Genomic DNA, 18,228 nt, shown 5'->3' with positions numbered 1-18,228 from the left:
TGAACCAATAACATAATAATTGAACTCATTAACAATCCTAGATTTTTTTGTTTTAATTGAATAACACAAAACTTTTAATAATGACTTTATAAAAGTCTGAATCCAATAACCCAAATTTGTTAAGATTTTAAATGACTTTTTACAAATCACAAACTAATAACACTAAATTTTAACAGAGTTTAACAAAATTTTGATCTAATAACAACAGATTCTACATAACATTTAAAATATTTAAAACTCTATTCAAATTTCAAACCAATAACCCCCACTAAGTTGCGTCAAACAAAAACCTATCTTCCACAACTCAAGAGTGTTATAAGCAATTATTCTAAAGAGAAACAGATTGTACTTAAGTGGGTTTATATAATTTTTACTTGTTTTACCTGAAATCCATTTATATCCCTTTTGCTCTAACGAGTAACAGATTTGAAATCTAAATCTGATCACAGATGCGCATTCTATATTTTTGGTTTCACGTTCTTTTTACCACAGTTGATAATAAGTTAATGAATTTGCGTCTCCTTTATTAGCAGAACTGATATAAACTGCATATGTATGTATAGTAGGAAAGTGGTTGGCTCATTCAATTTCAACTTTCACAAGTCATTTAAATTATATGGGAATTATTTTATTGGCTATATTTCAATTCAAAACTGTCACACCACACTTGTGTCGGGACTATTTTTAGTTGGGGATATGATAATAACTAATTTCGGTTTACGAATTTTTAATGATAGAAGAGAGACGAGAGTGGTAAGTAAGATGTGTGGTAGAGAGAGTGAGTGAGTTCGTGGAGTGAATAAGCTGTTTGAATACATTTTGTTGACACTTATATAAATCTACTTGGTATGTCAAACTCTGTAAAAACAGCATTCACGTCTTCTTAAACAATTGTTATCACATACACATAGTTGAAAGATGGATATGGAATCTTCTTCACCTTCAAATCCAATTCATGTGATGCTCGTCTCATTCATAGGACAAGGCAGCGTCAGTCCTCTTCTTCGTCTTGGCAAGCTGATCGACCACTCGTCACCTTCGCCGTTCCGGAGTTTTCATTGAGTAAAATGAGACAATGTTTGTACCGGGGATTACACAGTTTAAACAAATAAGATTTAGTGGGAAAGAGCGAGCAAGTTCTTTATTAATCGGGGAAAACGTGAGATCGTCACTTAAACAAGTCGTATTAGAGCTTGTTAGTCCACAGACGAACTAGTAAGCTTAAAATGACGAACTGAAAACAAGACGAGTTATACGAAAGATAATAGCAGTTTTCGATGCAAAGTATTGGTCTGTGGGTATTGTCCGCGGGTCAGGATCCTTTTTCCAATAGATGTCTCGAGCTATTTATTAGCGAATGTAGAGTTAGGGCATTCTAGGGTTTTCTGTGTGAAATCCCGAGATTGTCCTCCGAGGTTGGCCCATTTCCTTCTATCTCTGGTGAGTCTTTGTTGGGCCGAGTTGGCATATGGGGCAAAGCCCATATCCAACAATAGTCCCCCCCTTAGTCCGGCGAGCGAGGTATTTCTGCGGTCGGCGGGCATACTTTGAGTCTTAATATATGCCTGCTCGGCGTTAGGCGTTCCAGACTGCTTCAAGAAGATCTAACTTTGTGCGGTGATGGTTAAAGCGATATTTTTTGTTGAGCTCGGAGCTCGTTCTGATGTTGTATGCGTTGAGTGTGTTGTTCTGGAGCGCGAAGCTTGTATGAATGTTATGTGTCTTGAGCATGTCTTTGCGGAGCGTGGCGCCAGGCGCGTGGAGTGTTGAGCGTGGATCTCATCTAGATGTTATGCGCCTTGAGCACGTTTTTACAGTGTAGTGCTTGATAATGGATCTGCAATGGTTGAGGACGGAGTTGCTGCACATAGTTGGTAACCAAGGATCAAAGAAATTGAGCGAGGTCGGCGAGCTTGAGATTGAGGTCGGCGAGCTTGAGATTGAGGTCGGCGAATGAGTTTGAGGTCTCCGAGATTGAGATCAGCGAGCGAGAGAGTGAGATTGAGGTCGCCACCGAGAGTGAGATTGAGTTTGGCGCCGAGAGTGAGATTGAGGTCGGCGAGAGTGAGATCGTCATCGTCGAGGTTGAGGTTGAGATCGGCGAGTGAGATTGAGGTCGCCACCGAGAGTGAGATTGAGTTCGGCGCCGAGAGTGAGATTGAGGTCGGCGAGAGTGAGATCGTCATCATCGAGGTTGAGGTTGAGATCGGCGAGTGAGATTGAGGTCGCCACCGAGAGTGAGATTGAGCTCGACGCCGAGAGTGAGATTGAGATCGGCGCCGAGAGTGAGATTGAGCTCGGCTTAAAGGGAGATCATTGTCGTCGAGGTTGAGATCGTCGTCGTCAAGATTGAGATCACCACCGAGAGTGAGATTGAGGTCGGTGAATGAGTTTGAGGTCTCCGAAATTGAGGTCGGCGAGCGAGAGAGTGAGATTGAGGTCGCCACCGAGAGTGAGATTGAGTTTGACGCCGAGAGTGAGATTGAGATCGGCGCCGAGAGTGAGATTGAGCTCGGCTTAAAGGGAGATCATTGTCGTCGAGGGAGATCCTTCTAGCGCCAGGTCGGCATGTCGCTGCGAGGTATTCGAGAATTTCAGAAGACTAGCTCTCGCGACATCGGCGAGTTCATCATGAATTTTTTGGGTTAGTTCTAGGAGGGCTAGGGAGGTATCCTCGAGCCAAACTATTAGAGAGTTCAACCAGGTTATGAGCATGGCGTCGTTCGGCTATCTGTTTGTCCTGGTTTTCGAGATGTTCGATGATGGTGACCTGCAGTTGCATTTTCGTTAGGATAAGTACGTAGACGATGTTGCCACTCGTAGTCGGCAATAGCTGGAGCTAGGGTTTGACGATGCTCGTCACGTGCGGAAGCAAAAGGTTGAATTGGCACGTCCGGCGTTTGAGCAATGGTAATGTTGTTTTCTAGTGCCTTCGATCGTTGTTGCATGGTCAGCGCGCCGAGCGCTGGTAGCATGGTGGCAGCAGTTTCTTCTTCACTTGCTTCCTCATCATAAAAGGTAAACTTTCTCTCTCTATTTTTTTATTTTTGTGTCTATGCTTTCTCTCTCTTCTCTCTTTTGCTTGGTCTCCCTCTTAACCCTAAGCCGTCATCGTCCATCATCCTTTGTGTGAGATCGCCCATGGTCGGCCGACGTGATCGTGTTAGTTCGATGGGTGATTATAGCGACCTTGAGATAGGTGAAGATGAGGTCGGAATTGTCAGAATCAGAGGTTGGCATTTTGAGCCGAGATCGATCGTGGGCGGCAATCACATGGGATCTCTGAGATCTGCGGTCGCAGGTTCCGACGAGGGTACTCACGAGATCAAAGCCACTTTTCTTGGGTCGACCTCAATCGAGGTAGATGCTGAGCTCGGCGGCGAGCGTAGGTCAGCGCAAACCACTAGCAGGTTTGACGAGAGCGGTGTCGAAACACGGAACGATGGAGATTTCGATAAGCGGAGGTCGGCGCTGCTCTCTGGTTCTACCAATCACGAGGTCGGCAATTATGGATTGGAGATGGTTAGTCACTACAATACGGATCGAGGGAGCGATCTGGATTTGCTCGGCAAATCTGGTAGTTTTCGTTGTATTGAGAGAGATCAGAGAGATGCGAATGAGGTCGGCATTTCCTCCATGGTCGGCACTTCCCTCGAGGTTGGCGACGCTGGAGCCGGAGGTCGGCACAATCGGGGACTTGCGTGTTCAACAACTTCTGGTGAGGTCGCCATTTCTCGCGAGGTCGCTTCTTCTCGCGAGATGAGCAACGCGCGAGCCGAAGGTCGGCACGATCATGGATTTGTAGGTCCAGACATTCCTTGTGAGGTCGCCACTTCTCGCGAGGTTGGTAACGCTGGAGGTCGACGCGATCAGGGACTTACGGAAATTTCTTGTCTTCGTCCCCAACGTTGCTCTGTTGGCTGTTCGGAAGTGTTGTTGAGACCTTCGCTGGAATTCGTCATGAGTCTTGAATCTTCATGGTAATGTGGACCGTCGGCTGATTCGTCAAAAAGAAGCGCTCTACTCTTGCCCCACGGTGGGCGCCAATTGTTTGTACCGGGGGATTACACAGTTTAAACAAATAAGATTTAGTGGGAAAGAGCGAGCAAGTTCTTTATTAATCGGGGAAAACGTGAGATCGTCACTTAAACAAGTCGTATTAGAGCTTGTTAGTCCACAGACGAACTAGTAAGCTTAAAATGACGAACTGAAACAAAACGAGTTATACGAAAGATAATAGCAGTTTTCGATGCAAAGTATTGCTCTGTGGGTATTGTCCGCGGGTCAGGATCCTTTTTCCAATAGATGTCTCGAGCTATTTATTAGCGAATGTAGAGTTAGGGCATTCTAGGGTTTTCTGTGTAAAATCCCGAGATTGTCCTCCAAGGTTGGCCCATGTCCTTCTATCTCTGGTGAGTCTTTGTTGGGCCGAGTTGGCATATGGGGCAAAGCCCATATCCAACAGACAAGCAAACAAGATCGTCGACAGTGAGCTTCAACCGGTTGGTTCCGGCTCAATACGATTTGAATCTTACGACAATGAATGGACAGAAGACAATGCCCAGCACATGTCACATCTTGAGAATATCGGAAAACGTGACCTGTCTGAACTCGTGAAAAGATACGAGAGAAAGAACGAGCCCATCTCGTGTTTGATTAATCATCCCTTCCTTCCATGGGTATGCGATGTGGCGGAAGAGTTCAACATTCCTTGTGCACTTTTTTGGGTCCAGTCTTGCGCTTGTTTCTCTGCTTATTACCATTACCAAAATGGCTCTGTTTCTTTCCCGACAGAAAAGAGCCTCAGCTTGATGTTAAGCGCCCTTGCGTTCCTGTCTTGAAACACGACGAAATCCCCAACTATCTTCATCCTTCTACTCAATTTTCCGAATTGCGACAAGCGATTCTTGGACAATTCAAGAATTTGAGGAAGCCCTCCTGTGTTCTAATTAATTCCTTTGATGCCATGGAACAAGAAGTGCTCGACTACATGTCTACTCTATGTCCAATCAAAACTATTGGACCACTTTCCATATTCGCTAAGGAAGTGACCTCTGTTGTAACTGCTGACATGTGCAAACCATCGGAACAATGTCTCGACTGGTTAGACTCAAGACCAAAATCATCTGTTGTCTACATTTCTTTCGGGACGGTTGCATACTTCACGCAAGAACAAATGGAAGAGATCGCTCAAGGAGTTTTGAATTCTGGTTTATCGTTCTTGTGGGTGATTAGACCTCCACTAGAAATACTAAAGCTCAAGACTAATGTATTGCCTCAAGAACTATTAGAGGCAACTAGTAGAGGTAAAGGAATGATTGTGGACTGGTGTCCACAAGAGCAAGTCTTGGCACATCTTTCAGTAATGTGCTTCGTCACTCATTGTGGATGGAATTCGACAATGGAAGCTCTGGCTTTTGGAGTTCCGGTGGTTTGTTTACCGCAATGGGGAGATCAAGTCATTAAGGTTTATCTCATTGATGTTTTCAAGACGGGAGTTAGGCTTGGTCGTGGATCGATGGAGGATAGGGTTGTGCTGAGGGAGGAAGTGACAGAGAAGCTTTTGGAAGCGACAATTGGGGAGAAAGCGGAGGTGTTGAGGAAGAATGCTTTGAAATGGAAGGCAAAGGCAGAAGCCGCAGTGGCTCCTGGAGGATCATCAAATAAGACTTTATGGGAGTTCATGGAGAAGTTAGGTGTGGGAGTTTAAGAGGTTAATTTTCTTAATTAGCAAGAAAAGCCTAATATGTATGCATACTATTATAGAGCCATTTGAAAGTGAGCCTTGGATATTATAGTCCATGGTGGGTGGGGGTTTAGTAGATTTGGGCCATTTGGCGGACCCGCCAACAAACTAACACTGTAATATGGTTCATGTGGTAATTTTAAGAGTTTACTATGAGTAGAATTGTAATTTTCATAAGAGTAATAATGTATTTATCTATATATACATTTTTTGAGACATTTATTAAATAAATCCTGAAGTTAACACTTATTTACAAGTATATCATTGATATTAAATATTTTTAATATTAGTTTATAAAATAAAATTTAAAACTAAGATTTTGTGCAGAACAAAAACTCCTAAAATATCTCCTTAATCAATTAACAACTAATTACAATATCTCATTAAATATTTACTTTGTAAAATTCCTAAATATTTTCTAAAATATTTACAATATTTAATGCTAACAACAAAAATGTATGTGCAAATCCCAAATGAATTTTTACGTCAATACATATTTGTCCGTTTTATCTGCAAAAAAAAGGAAAAATAAAAAGAATAATCATATTTCATAACTTATTTTTGAATCATATGTAAACAATTCTAAAATTAAGATATTTTGAAGATAATGTATATTTGATTAGCAAGATTTTTGGTACTATATTTTGTTTGTATTTTTGGTTATTTGGATTCTGAAAAACGTGCATGTTGTACTTAAGCAAAGAAGAAAAATTGTGTTTGGATATCTAGCGGGATGGGTTTGGGTATTAATATAAATTGAAAATTATTTCATTGACTGTTAGTAAATCATCAGTTCATTATTTTGTTAATACCATCGACATTTTAATAGGCATATCTAATTAAGTTTATTAAATTACGATTATGTAAAATAAACAAACAGTACTACGGTATACCACATGTTATTTCTGAATTTAACAATTTAAACCGGTAAACCTAACTTTTTAAACCATTAAACCTAAATAATATATAGATATAAGGGATATATATTTAAAATTTACAAAACATTAGTCATATATATAGTTAATCTATTAAAAATTACATTTTTATTTTACTTTTAAAAATATAGTCCAGCGGTGTACCGCGAGTTAAAACCTATCTATATATATATTTTTGGAGACATTTATGAAATAAATCCTGAACTTGACACTTATTTACAAGCTTGCCATTGACATTAAATATTTATAATTTTAATTTATAAAATAAAATTTAAAACTAAGATTTTGTGCAAAACAAAAATTCCTAAAATATCTCCTTAATCAATCAACAACTAATTACAATATCTCATTAAATATTTGTTTTGTAAAATTCCTAAATATTTCCTAAAATATTTACAATATTTAATGCTAACAACAAAAATGTATGTGCAAATCCCAAATGAAATTTTACGTCAATACATATTTGTCCGTTTTATCTGCAAAAAAAAAATAAAAAAAAAAATAAAAAGAATAATCATATTTCATAACATATTTCCGAATCATATGTAAACAATTCTAAAATTAAGATATTTTGAAGATAATGTATACTTGATTAGCAAGATTTTTGGTACTATATTTTGTTTGTATTTTTGGTTATTTGGATTTTGAAAAACGTGCAAGTTGTACTTAAGCAAAGAAGAAAAATTGTGTTTGGATATCTAGCGGGTTGAGTTTGGGTATTAATATAGATTGAAAATTATTTCATTGATTGTTAGTAAATCATCAGTTTATTATTTTGTTAATACCATCGACATTTGAATATTAGGCATATCTAATTAAGTTTATTAAATTACGATTATGTAAAATAAACAAACAGTACTACGGTATACCATATGTTATTTCTGAATTTAACTATTTAAACCGGTAAACCTAAATTTTTAAACCGTTAAACCTAAATAATATATAGATATAAGGGATATATATTTAAAATTTACAAAACATTAGTCATATATATAGTTAATCTATTAAAAATTACATTTTTATTTTACTTTTAAAAATATAGTCCAGCGGTGTACCGCGGGTTAAAACCTATCTATATATACATTTTTGGAGACATTTATGAAATAAATCCTGAACTTGGCACTTATTTACAAGCATGCCATTGGCATTAAATATTTTTAGTTTTAATTTATAAAATAAAATTTAAAACTAAGATTTTGTGCAGAACAAAAATTCCTAAAATATCTCCTTAATCAATCAACAACTAATTACAATATCTCATTAAATATTTGTTTTGTAAAATTCCTAAATATTTCCTAAAATATTTATAATATTTAATGCTAACAACAAAAATGTATGTGCAAATCCCAAATGAATTTTTACGTCAATACATATTTGTCCGTTTTATCTGCAAAAAAAAAAAAAAAATAATAATAATAATAATCATATTTCATAACATATTTCCGAATCATATGTAAACAATTCTAAAATTAAGATATTTTGAAGATAATGTATACTTGATTAGCAAGATTTTTGGTACTATATTTTGTTTGTATTTTTGGTTATTTGGATTTTGAAAAACGTGCAAGTTGTACTTAAGTAAAGAAGAAAAATTATGTTTGGATATCTAGCGGGATGAGTTTGGGTATTAATATAAATTGAAAATTATTTCATTGACTGTTAGTAAATCATCAGTTCATTATTTTGTTAATACAATCGACATTTGAATATTAGGCATATCTAATTAAGTTTATTAAATTACGATTATGTAAAATAAACAAACAGTACTACGGTATACCATATGTTATTTCTGAATTTAACTATTTAAACCGGTAAACCTAAATTTTTAAACCGTTAAACCTAAATAATATATAGATATAAGGGATATATATTTAAAATTTACAAAACATTAGTCATATATATAGTTAATCTATTTAAAAATTACATTTTTATTTTACTTTTAAAAATATAGTCCCGCGGTGTACCGCGGGTTAAAACCTAGTATAAAATTAATAATTTGAATAAATGCGAATAACAGTTTGGTTTTTTGTCGTATTTTTCGTAAAAAAAGATTTTTTTTTACGAAAGATTTCTTTGGTTACGTCTCTTTATAAAATTGTGTATGTTTATTGTAGATTTGTGTTTTACAAATATTTCTGTCTATTCAGTTGCTTAATTTTTTTGCAATTTTATAAATTTTTTAATCTTTTTAAAAACTTCCAAAAATTCTTTTTGTCACAACTTTTTCATAATATGATAAACTAAAATAATTTGAAATTCGATCTTCAACATCATTCTCTGTTCTTTAAATTATTTATCAACATACATCATTTTAAATTTCAAGAAATTCCACTCATTCTTACCTAACTAAATATTTTTGGAATGACTATAATAATATAGAATTTTACAATACTCCCTCCGTTTCAAAATATAAGATGTTTTAGAGAAGTTTTTTGTTTCATAATATAGGATGTTTTCAATTTTCTATGTAACTTTTAGATAAGTTTAGTATTTTATATTATGCAGTATTATTTCTGATTGGTTGAACTTGTTAAAAATAAAGACTTCTTAATATGCGTGCTTTAGTTAAAACATCATATATTATGAAACGGAGGGAGTATAACATTTTAATGAAGATGCCAACAATTTTTTCTCTAGATTTGGATGTATTATGTAGTGATTTTTTTTCTAACAATTTTGAATGGCAATAGTGATACTTTCTATTTAAAAGCATTATATATGAGTTGCATACATCATAATTTGGTTGCATTAACATAATGTTCAAATTTGAAAAGACATCATCAAAAAATATGGCTATTGTGACATCCAGGTTTGCGGAGAGGTATAAAGAGAATGGATTTGGTCGCAATAATCATAAGAGAACTCCAGAATTAAGCGTGTTTATACTGGAGTAGTCTCAGGATGGGTGACCTTGGAGAAGTGATTGTCGAACTGTGGAGTGAAGACAAAACACAAGAAATATCATGTGGTGATTTGTAGGGACGGTAAACAAGTATTTAAAGCTTCCCAGACATAACAAACCGACCGTTGGATATGGATGGGCTCACGGGCCTAGTGAAAGGACGTGAGACCCATTAAAAAAAGTAGGGCCATAGACTGGAAATGGACATGGGACCTACTAAAAAAGGTGGCGGTCGGGACGTTACAACTATCTTCTATATTTTTCATCCTATGTGTTGGGCGCTTTAATTATTGTAAACCTCAAATAAACTGTTTTAAATTATATACTAATCCAATACACGAAGTATTCAAAATTATATAATTTAAGTAGAAAATTTCTATAATAAAATATTACTACAAACTAAGATTAAAAAAATATATGCCTTCCCTTTTTATAAGTCAAAGGCTGGCTTTTAATTAGTTTTTAAGATATATGTTTTTATGTAGATAAATATAATTTTGATTATTTTCTTCTTCATTTTCTTATTAAAACAAAAAATTAGCTGGTAATGTCTTAGATATATTTTAAATGACATAATATCATAAATTTTATAAAAGTAAAAAGTAAAAGGATATGTTTAAAACTCCAACAGTTGAAATTTCAAAAGAAAAAATAATTTTTAAAAAGAAAAGGTAAGAAAAATGTTGTAATATAATTATTTTTACATATGTTGTTATATTTGTTTTTGTAAAATTATGTAATAATTTATTATTTTCAGTTATTTTTCAAAAATAAATAGAAATAAAATTGTATTTTGAGAGAACAACGAGAAAAAATTATTTTTTGAATATTTTTGGTCAGCGGCTAATTCTGGGAAAACAAACACCAAATTTGGATAGTTATGGTGCTATACACATATACATGTTTGTTTATGCATGTAATGATTATATTAGGGCATTTGCAAAAATACCATTTTTTTTATACTCTTTTGCAAAAGTTCCTTCGTTTAATAATAAAGTTTTCTATGTACAAAATGACTAAATTCCAAACTTTATACTCCAAATACTAAACCATACCCCCTCAAAACTATACTTTAAATGTAAAACATAGAACCAAACCTAAAAAAAATTCTAAAAGTTAATTTAATATATTATAGTTGTGTAAAATGAAAATGACAAAAAAAAAATTGAAAAAGGTATCTACAAAACTATAATTCTAACAATTTCTTATGATAATACTTGGTGTAGTAAAAGAATTTTCAAGTCTGCATATATGACTATGTAGTGGTGTTTACTTCATCTAGCTGGCAATCATTTTCAAAACATTTTTAATGCAATTAACTAAACCAATTATGAATATATTTTTTTGAGGTCTTGTAAATGTTTATTTGTTTGCTGTAAATTTAATTTTAAGACATAAAATTTTAGTTTTTTCTTAATAATGTATAATGTTTCAAATTAAATATATACATAAATTATTATCATTAGTATGTATTTGATTTAGAGCATTTGTTCATAGTAATTATTTGAGGTACGCTGGTCAAATTTGTTTTCATGTTTGATTACAATGAAGTAATAGTACATGAGAAAGCAAAGATCACTGATCAAATCCAAATTCGTTTCAATTTAAATTGTCAAATTTTAAAACATAATTCAAATAATTATGAAGTTAGAAAGCTGAATGGACATTAAATGAGTTCATTTTTAAATTTAAATAATTTAATGTTTTAAAACATACTACTTTATAAACCTTATAATTTTTTTATAAATTAAGACTTAATGGGTATATTTTTGAAGTTAGAAAGCTGAATAGACATTTTCGAAAACAAAAAGCTGAAATGAATATCTTTGAAGATATGCACACTACGGACATTTTTCAAAAAAAAAAAAAAAAAAAATCTATTATTCTAGGTAAACTCAACCATAACAACAACCATCCAAAACTAAATCAAACATCTTTCAACTGTGATGGGTATAAGAAAGTGCTATTGGAATAGGAATAGAGTGTGATGGGTATAAGAAAATTGCATTTTAATTTTTCAACTGTGTGCATCTTTTATTACACTTCATATCTATAGTGGAATCTGAACTTTATTCTAATTGGCTCCTGCCTTTTCGGAAGTCCCTTGAATGGACCTACTTAGTTTATGTGCACCACTATATAATAACTTAATGCAATCTTTATTCAATAGGTTAAAATCCTAATGATTATAGGAAAATTATACTAAAAAAAAACAGGAAAAGGAAAAAAGAATTAGTTGGCTACTGGAAATGAGAGAAGGCCATATATGATATTTGGTGTTAGATAATCTCATGCGCCACCAAACAAACTCATTTATGTATTAATTAAATTTGATTTGCAAGGCTGTTTTGTGCATTTGCCACCGTTGAGTTTTTTTATATTCAAAAGCACTTTTAAGTACAAAGTACGGTTTCATCATTTGATATTGGATGTGTATTGTGGAATATGTTTGACCCATTTATCAAATAAATTGAAATATGTAGTACAGAATACAATATTGATATAAGACTTTGTATTGACTAATAGTCATATATACAAATGTTGTATATATTAAATTTGATGTTGAAATTGACTTCGTTAAACCGAATTAGGCTCAAAGTGATCGATTATGACATTTAGGTTATCGAAATATGTTGCAACATAAACTAATCTACGGTAGTGCCATAGTTGAAAGAATTCATCATATCATGTCTGAAGACTAGCATTCGAGTTCTCCAAGTTCGATTTCAATCACTGTATGTTGCAAAACTAGAAAGCAAGTGGTTCTTCTTCTCTTTGGGGTGTTAATGACGTCGTTCTTTAGTTCTTACATACCCAATTCACAAGTGGCAAGTCTCGAGAGAAGAATGAAATGTTCGTTTAGTACAATGTTATTCTTTTTAACCTTCAATCTCTTCTTTATATTTTCATCTATATATGATTTTTCTTTTTCATTACAAATGAATTTTTATCTCATGACAAAATGGTACAAAAATTTTAAACAGTCAAATGAAAATGGTAGTAAAATAGTTAAAACGATATGAATAGTAGTTAAGAGAAAAGCTTCTATTATGATATCAGAAAAGCTATTTTCGTAAATCTTTTAGTATTACTGCAGCAGTACTAGCCTTACTAAATTACCATTCAAAGCTAGCCAAACTAATTTTCAGCGACACATAGAAATAGGACACAGATTCCTTTACCTTTACGCATAGTTTGAAACACAACTCAAAAGATAAAAGAAGTATCGTGAATTTCTTCATGCTCGTTGCAAGCTCGAAGTACCATTTGTACAAATAAGAATCCCCTACGTTACATGATTTCTTCTTCATATAGATAGATATAGGATCTATGGGGCAATTACTAATAAGTACATTTTGTGCAACAGCTCTTCCTCTCTGATAGAAAAGAATCCCATGATCCTGAACCGATCTTACTTGGGATCGCAAATCCCAAGTTTGTCTATGAAGAACAGATCTAATTGTATTAGTGTATATAATTGATTTCTTCTGTGTAATACTAATTGATAGGATCTCATTGGTAAGTGCTACAAGATCTCGGTGAACGACTTCATAAATAATGTAACTATTAATAATTTTATCCATACCACGAGATTATATGATAGTAGGTTGTATTCGCACCACATGAATGATTGACAACTTTACTTTTAAAACTAAAAATTACGACGATTAGTTTAACCTATATATATTCAAGAATCTTGAAGAGTATGTTGAGGAAGATATACAAGAAAAAGAAGAAGAAAAAAAAAGATATAAATGAAGTAATATACGAAATGAACGCAAAGGGTTACTGACATGATTATGTCCTTTCTTTTAGCCGGCCACATAATATTTTAGTTAAGCGTACTAGTACTACTACGACTATTGAACAAGCATCAAACAAGAAAAAAGGATCGTACTACTAATTAATAAATGAAACGAACACGATGCTAATATATAATCCTCCTACTGGTTGTTGAAGCCTACGAAATATTTTTAGCTGCTAGACTGAGAATCTTTTAAGCACTATTCGAATCTCACTCACCATCTGAAATTACTTTATGTTTTATTTATCATTGTACTTAACGCTTTTTGGTCCAAGACCATTCAATTAATAAATCCCATGATATTTGGTTTCTTTGTGTACGGTTAGCTTTTACAAATGTATATAGAATTGCCGCATGTATAGCTTACCTACCATTTCAAGCTCAAGTTGAGCATTCTATAATAAACAAAAGAAAGGACTCTAGACACACTTTCATGTAATTCAGTAAAATCTCTATGATCTTGTAAAGTTCCCGATCGATTTGGTCCCTCTATTTTCTGTCCATTTTACTAAATCTACATTTATTGGAAGATCACTTCGCTAATTTAAAAAAACACACATACATTAATTATTAACTTATTATGTAGATGACTACAACACACAAAATATACTAGTTTTCCCGAATAACATCCATATACTACACAATGTTTTTTCAAATCATACTTGTTCCACTCAATTTTTTGTTTTCTTAATTTAACATACAAAAAAATAACTTGTAACTACACTAAATTCGTAAACTAGTTCGATTTTTTTTTCTTTTGTCAAACACTAGTTCGAGTTTTGAAGATCGTTAAAACCAGAATATTTCCGTTTTGAAACTCTTAGCCACTACTAATTAGCATTACTTCACTTAGGAATGTAATTTTATTCTTGTTGGAAATGTTTCCACGTCTTGTGTCTTCTTGAAATCAAATAATTTGATGATTCCGGCCAAGATTCTATATGATCATTCGGAAAAATTCATTGTCTTCTCATTCATGGTTGTTGCCATAACGTATGTTTTAAATGCCTTTAAATACTTAAAATTCTTTCCAACCAAATAAAATCTTGGTTGATAACGCTTTTAAGTAAAAAGTTTTACATGTATAACAATTTGCGATAAGCCGACATGGCACTGGCTTCCGGGCACACGGAAACCAAAGAATGAAATCCAATCTCGATCAGATGAGGATTGGGTCAAGTTCATCCATAGCAATGCACCTACCCGTTTCTGATGAATAATAATTTCCTCTATGATATTATCATCTGAAACATCTCCAAAACCCATCACGAATATATATAACTCCATTAGAATGCAAATGGATTAAATGTCACCATAAAACATCAATTATCTTTTATGGTTAAGACTTCTTATGGCGCATTGTCGAAAAGAGAAAAAAAAACAACTTATAATGCGAATTCGCGAGCTTTTCTCAATTATTCGTTGTCTTAAGTTTGTGTATAAGAACTGTATATTAGTATTTTATAAATCTTATATATATATTGTTAATAGAAATGCATCTTGCAGTATTCTTTACCGACTTTTTTTTCTTCTTCTTCTTCTTAATCACGTAGACCCCTCTTTTACTTTGTATAGATTGCTCATTCCTCAAATATTCGCTTCCGATCCGTCTAAACCTCTTACAAACAAATTAAAAGGTATCATATTATTACGTACGTAGTACAAACTTTTAGGTTTTCGTCCATGCAAAATAAGGTAAATGTATTCGTCAAATCTAGAAAGGGAGACATAACGTATTCTTTAGTAGTGGAAGTGGAATCCAATAGATTAGAAGATGTTCAGTTATTCTGTTGAATCAAATTATTATACCAAATTATTGTAAAGATATATATTACTACGTACGGATTGAGGACATAACAAGGACATAATATTGTTTCTATTTCGATATTGGTTTGCAATTAGAGTTAGATTCAGTTGATCAAGTCAATGAGACACCACCTCGTTATAAAAAATCCATAAATAAATAGATAGGCTTTTCAATTAGAAAATGTGAGGGTGAGAAAAAAAAACAGGATCAATTTTATTTCTTTAAGAAAAAAAAAAAGAGACTTCTTGTAAAATAAGATGGATTACAGAAACTTAGTTTAATCAACTAAATATTATTACAATCACCGTTTCACACTTGCAAGAAACTGAATATGAAGAGAATTACGTAAATACATATTAATGATAGGAAAGAAAAAAATCCATATTCAGAAAAAAAAAACGAAAAAGATAGCACAGCCCAATCCTATATTCAGTAAGGGGCAAAAGATTAAAAATAAAAGCACATTAATATGTGTAGTCACATAAACCATGTTCCTCTTCGTTAATTGTGTACGGAATGTCCAATACCAGGGCTATGTCCAGGTGCCGTGGGTCTGAAGGTATCAACCCCGTGGCTCGGTGGTGACTCAAGTTGCTCAGCCGGTGACGATGGCAGCGCAGTACCATCAGCTCCGAGTTCCCCAGCCGTCTTTACGGTGGACATGGTGAGTGTTCGGCCTTCAATGGAACCAATATTGATAATCAAAAGCAAGATAATTGCAAAAAGATAAACATTAATTCTCGCCATTGATATATAAACTGAGACGAGAATTAGAAAAATAAAATTTAAATTATAGAATATAGTCGAAGGCGAATATGTATTATGTGTTGGTGCATGAAACCTCTTGGACCATTTGGTCTATTTATAGGGATGAAATTTTCATCACATGGGGGCAACACTTGAGGAGTTAAATTAAATATTTGATTAAAAGAGTCCGTGTGCTTTACAACTATTAAGTATTGATTTTTTATTAAAAAACTATTAAGCGTTAATTAATTGTATATAATTATTTTTATTTTTCATAATTCATATAGCTTGACCTTTCATGATTTAAACTTAGTTGTCCTTTCTCCTATACATGGATATCCCTTATGGATCCTATTTTTGGAGTTTTAGGTTACTTTTCCCCTTGTAATATATAAGGTAATCATTTACGAGATTCAAACTTTTTTAAAAAGTGTGATAAAAGAATTTTGGTAAATTTAACCTATGAGCTTAACCATTTCAAACCACAAACAAATCAGCTGAAAATTTTGAAGTACAAGAAATCATAAAGAAAAATTGATTGTCAAAAATATATATATATTAATATAAAGAAAAGTTGGGAAAATGTAACAACAATTTTACAAAGGAATCTGAATGGGAGGAGAAAGCTGGCCATTCTGCAAATGCGATAGTCATCTTGATCATGTCCGAACAATCAGTCTCAAAGCAAGATATATTTATCGGAATGCAGTCTATTATTGTCCATGCGCTGAGACAAAATATATATAAATTAAAAAGTTTGGCTTAATGGTTACACGCTCTACTACAATCTTTAACGTTGAGGGTTCGAATCCTGTTGCAAAAACCAAAATTTTAACCCTTTTTCAAACAAAAGAAAAGTTGCTTCTGTTAGAGTAAAAGGGTTGGCTAGGCCCAGGGGAGTGATGGAGGCCAATTTTAGTTGTTAGAAAACCTTTACTAGAATATGACTTATTAAGCCCAAATCCACAACACATGGTAATGCTGATGCAAAAAGTTCCTGATGTTGATGATAACTTGACTTATCTCTTTCTAAGTGTCAATTCTATTTTATTTTACTCGGAGACTTATCTGTAGCTTTTACATTTGACATACAGTTACGACGAGCAACATGTGATTTTGTAATGTCCAGGACTCTCTTTGTATGTGGGATTCAGACGTCTTTTGAAATGTGAGTTTCATATTCGTTTAACAGTCGGTTTCTTATTTTGTCATTTTTGAAACCTCTGACGAAGTTTGTTTTCAACTGATTCTGCATATTAGCACGAGTTTTTCAGTGTATTTTTTCTTTGCTTTTCTACTGCAGTTTGGCATTTGTAGTACTTACTTTCTCTTTTATTTTGCTACATTTTATCCATTTAGATATAAACAAACCAATACCTGAACACATACTGTCTAATTTTTTTTTTTTTAAATCAACTAAAAAATAATCTAATTTTAAATTTGAGAATTTCAAAAATGCTCACTTTTCAAAAATGCCCAATTTCATAAATTTCTTAAAGACCAAAATATCTATATTAGAGTATTTTGTATATCAAATTGTAAATATGTAGATTAAGTTGATTATGCAATTGCAAACAATGGTTACAACTAAATTATGTTGTATCACAATTGCAAGTATGTGGGACATATAATAAAGTTTTATAATCGAATTTTCAAATATTTAGGGAAATTAAAACTTATTTAAACCATTTCACCATATGATTTTAACACTTTTCATTTAAACCGTTGTCTGTTCTAAACTCCACTTAACAAATTCTTGCTTATAAAATGGTAATCTTGCATATAAAATTGCATGGTTGGTGGAATTGTACTTGAATCACATAATTACGTTACCACCATATTTTATCGGTAAGTAAATTTTCTCTACTTAGTTGATCTTACCATGTAATGGGAAAACCAGAAACTTTAAATGGTGGACATGTAGTGTTTGAGGGATTAGAGTGGAAGCATTTTTCAAGGGGAGAAGACTGAAAATTTAGAATGTACAGTTTTTATTGTCAATAAACAACAAACATAAGTGTTGTACCATAGGTTCACAACAATTGTTGATGTAATTAGGACTATTAATTTTATGGATTCATTGGTAAGAGAATTTATTTTTAGTGAATAATATAAATTTCAGTTTAAATTGCAATAAATATTAAATTAGTTTTTTTATTTTGATAATATTTAAACAGCTATCAAATCGATTAATGAGAAAGTTGCAGGCTTGCAGCAACCACAACCAAATCTTCATACTTAATTATAGATTTCTTCATCGCTTACAAAAGAAATTAGCCATTTTTT

General features: G+C 33.1%; 2 pseudogenes across 1 annotated transcript; one reads left to right on the top strand and one right to left on the bottom strand.

The window, feature by feature from the left end:
- Positions 1 to 4,568: 4,568 nt before the first annotated feature.
- LOC109125499 (UDP-glycosyltransferase 84A1 pseudogene) lies at positions 4,569 to 5,759 on the top strand (annotated as a pseudogene).
- Positions 5,760 to 15,437: 9,678 nt separating this feature from the next.
- On the bottom strand, positions 15,438 to 16,025 carry LOC109125708 (precursor of CEP3 pseudogene; annotated as a pseudogene). Its single transcript, XR_015562834.1, has one exon. The product of XR_015562834.1 is annotated as a precursor of CEP3 pseudogene (transcript).
- Positions 16,026 to 18,228: the final 2,203 nt, after the last annotated feature.

Source organism: Camelina sativa, chromosome 7, assembly GCF_030686135.1.
Source record: "Camelina sativa cultivar CO46 ecotype springtype chromosome 7, ASM3068613v1".
NCBI lineage: Eukaryota > Viridiplantae > Streptophyta > Magnoliopsida > Brassicales > Brassicaceae > Camelina > Camelina sativa.
Note: the sequence above shows the minus strand (reverse complement) of the source record. Positions and strands in the feature narration are given on the sequence as shown.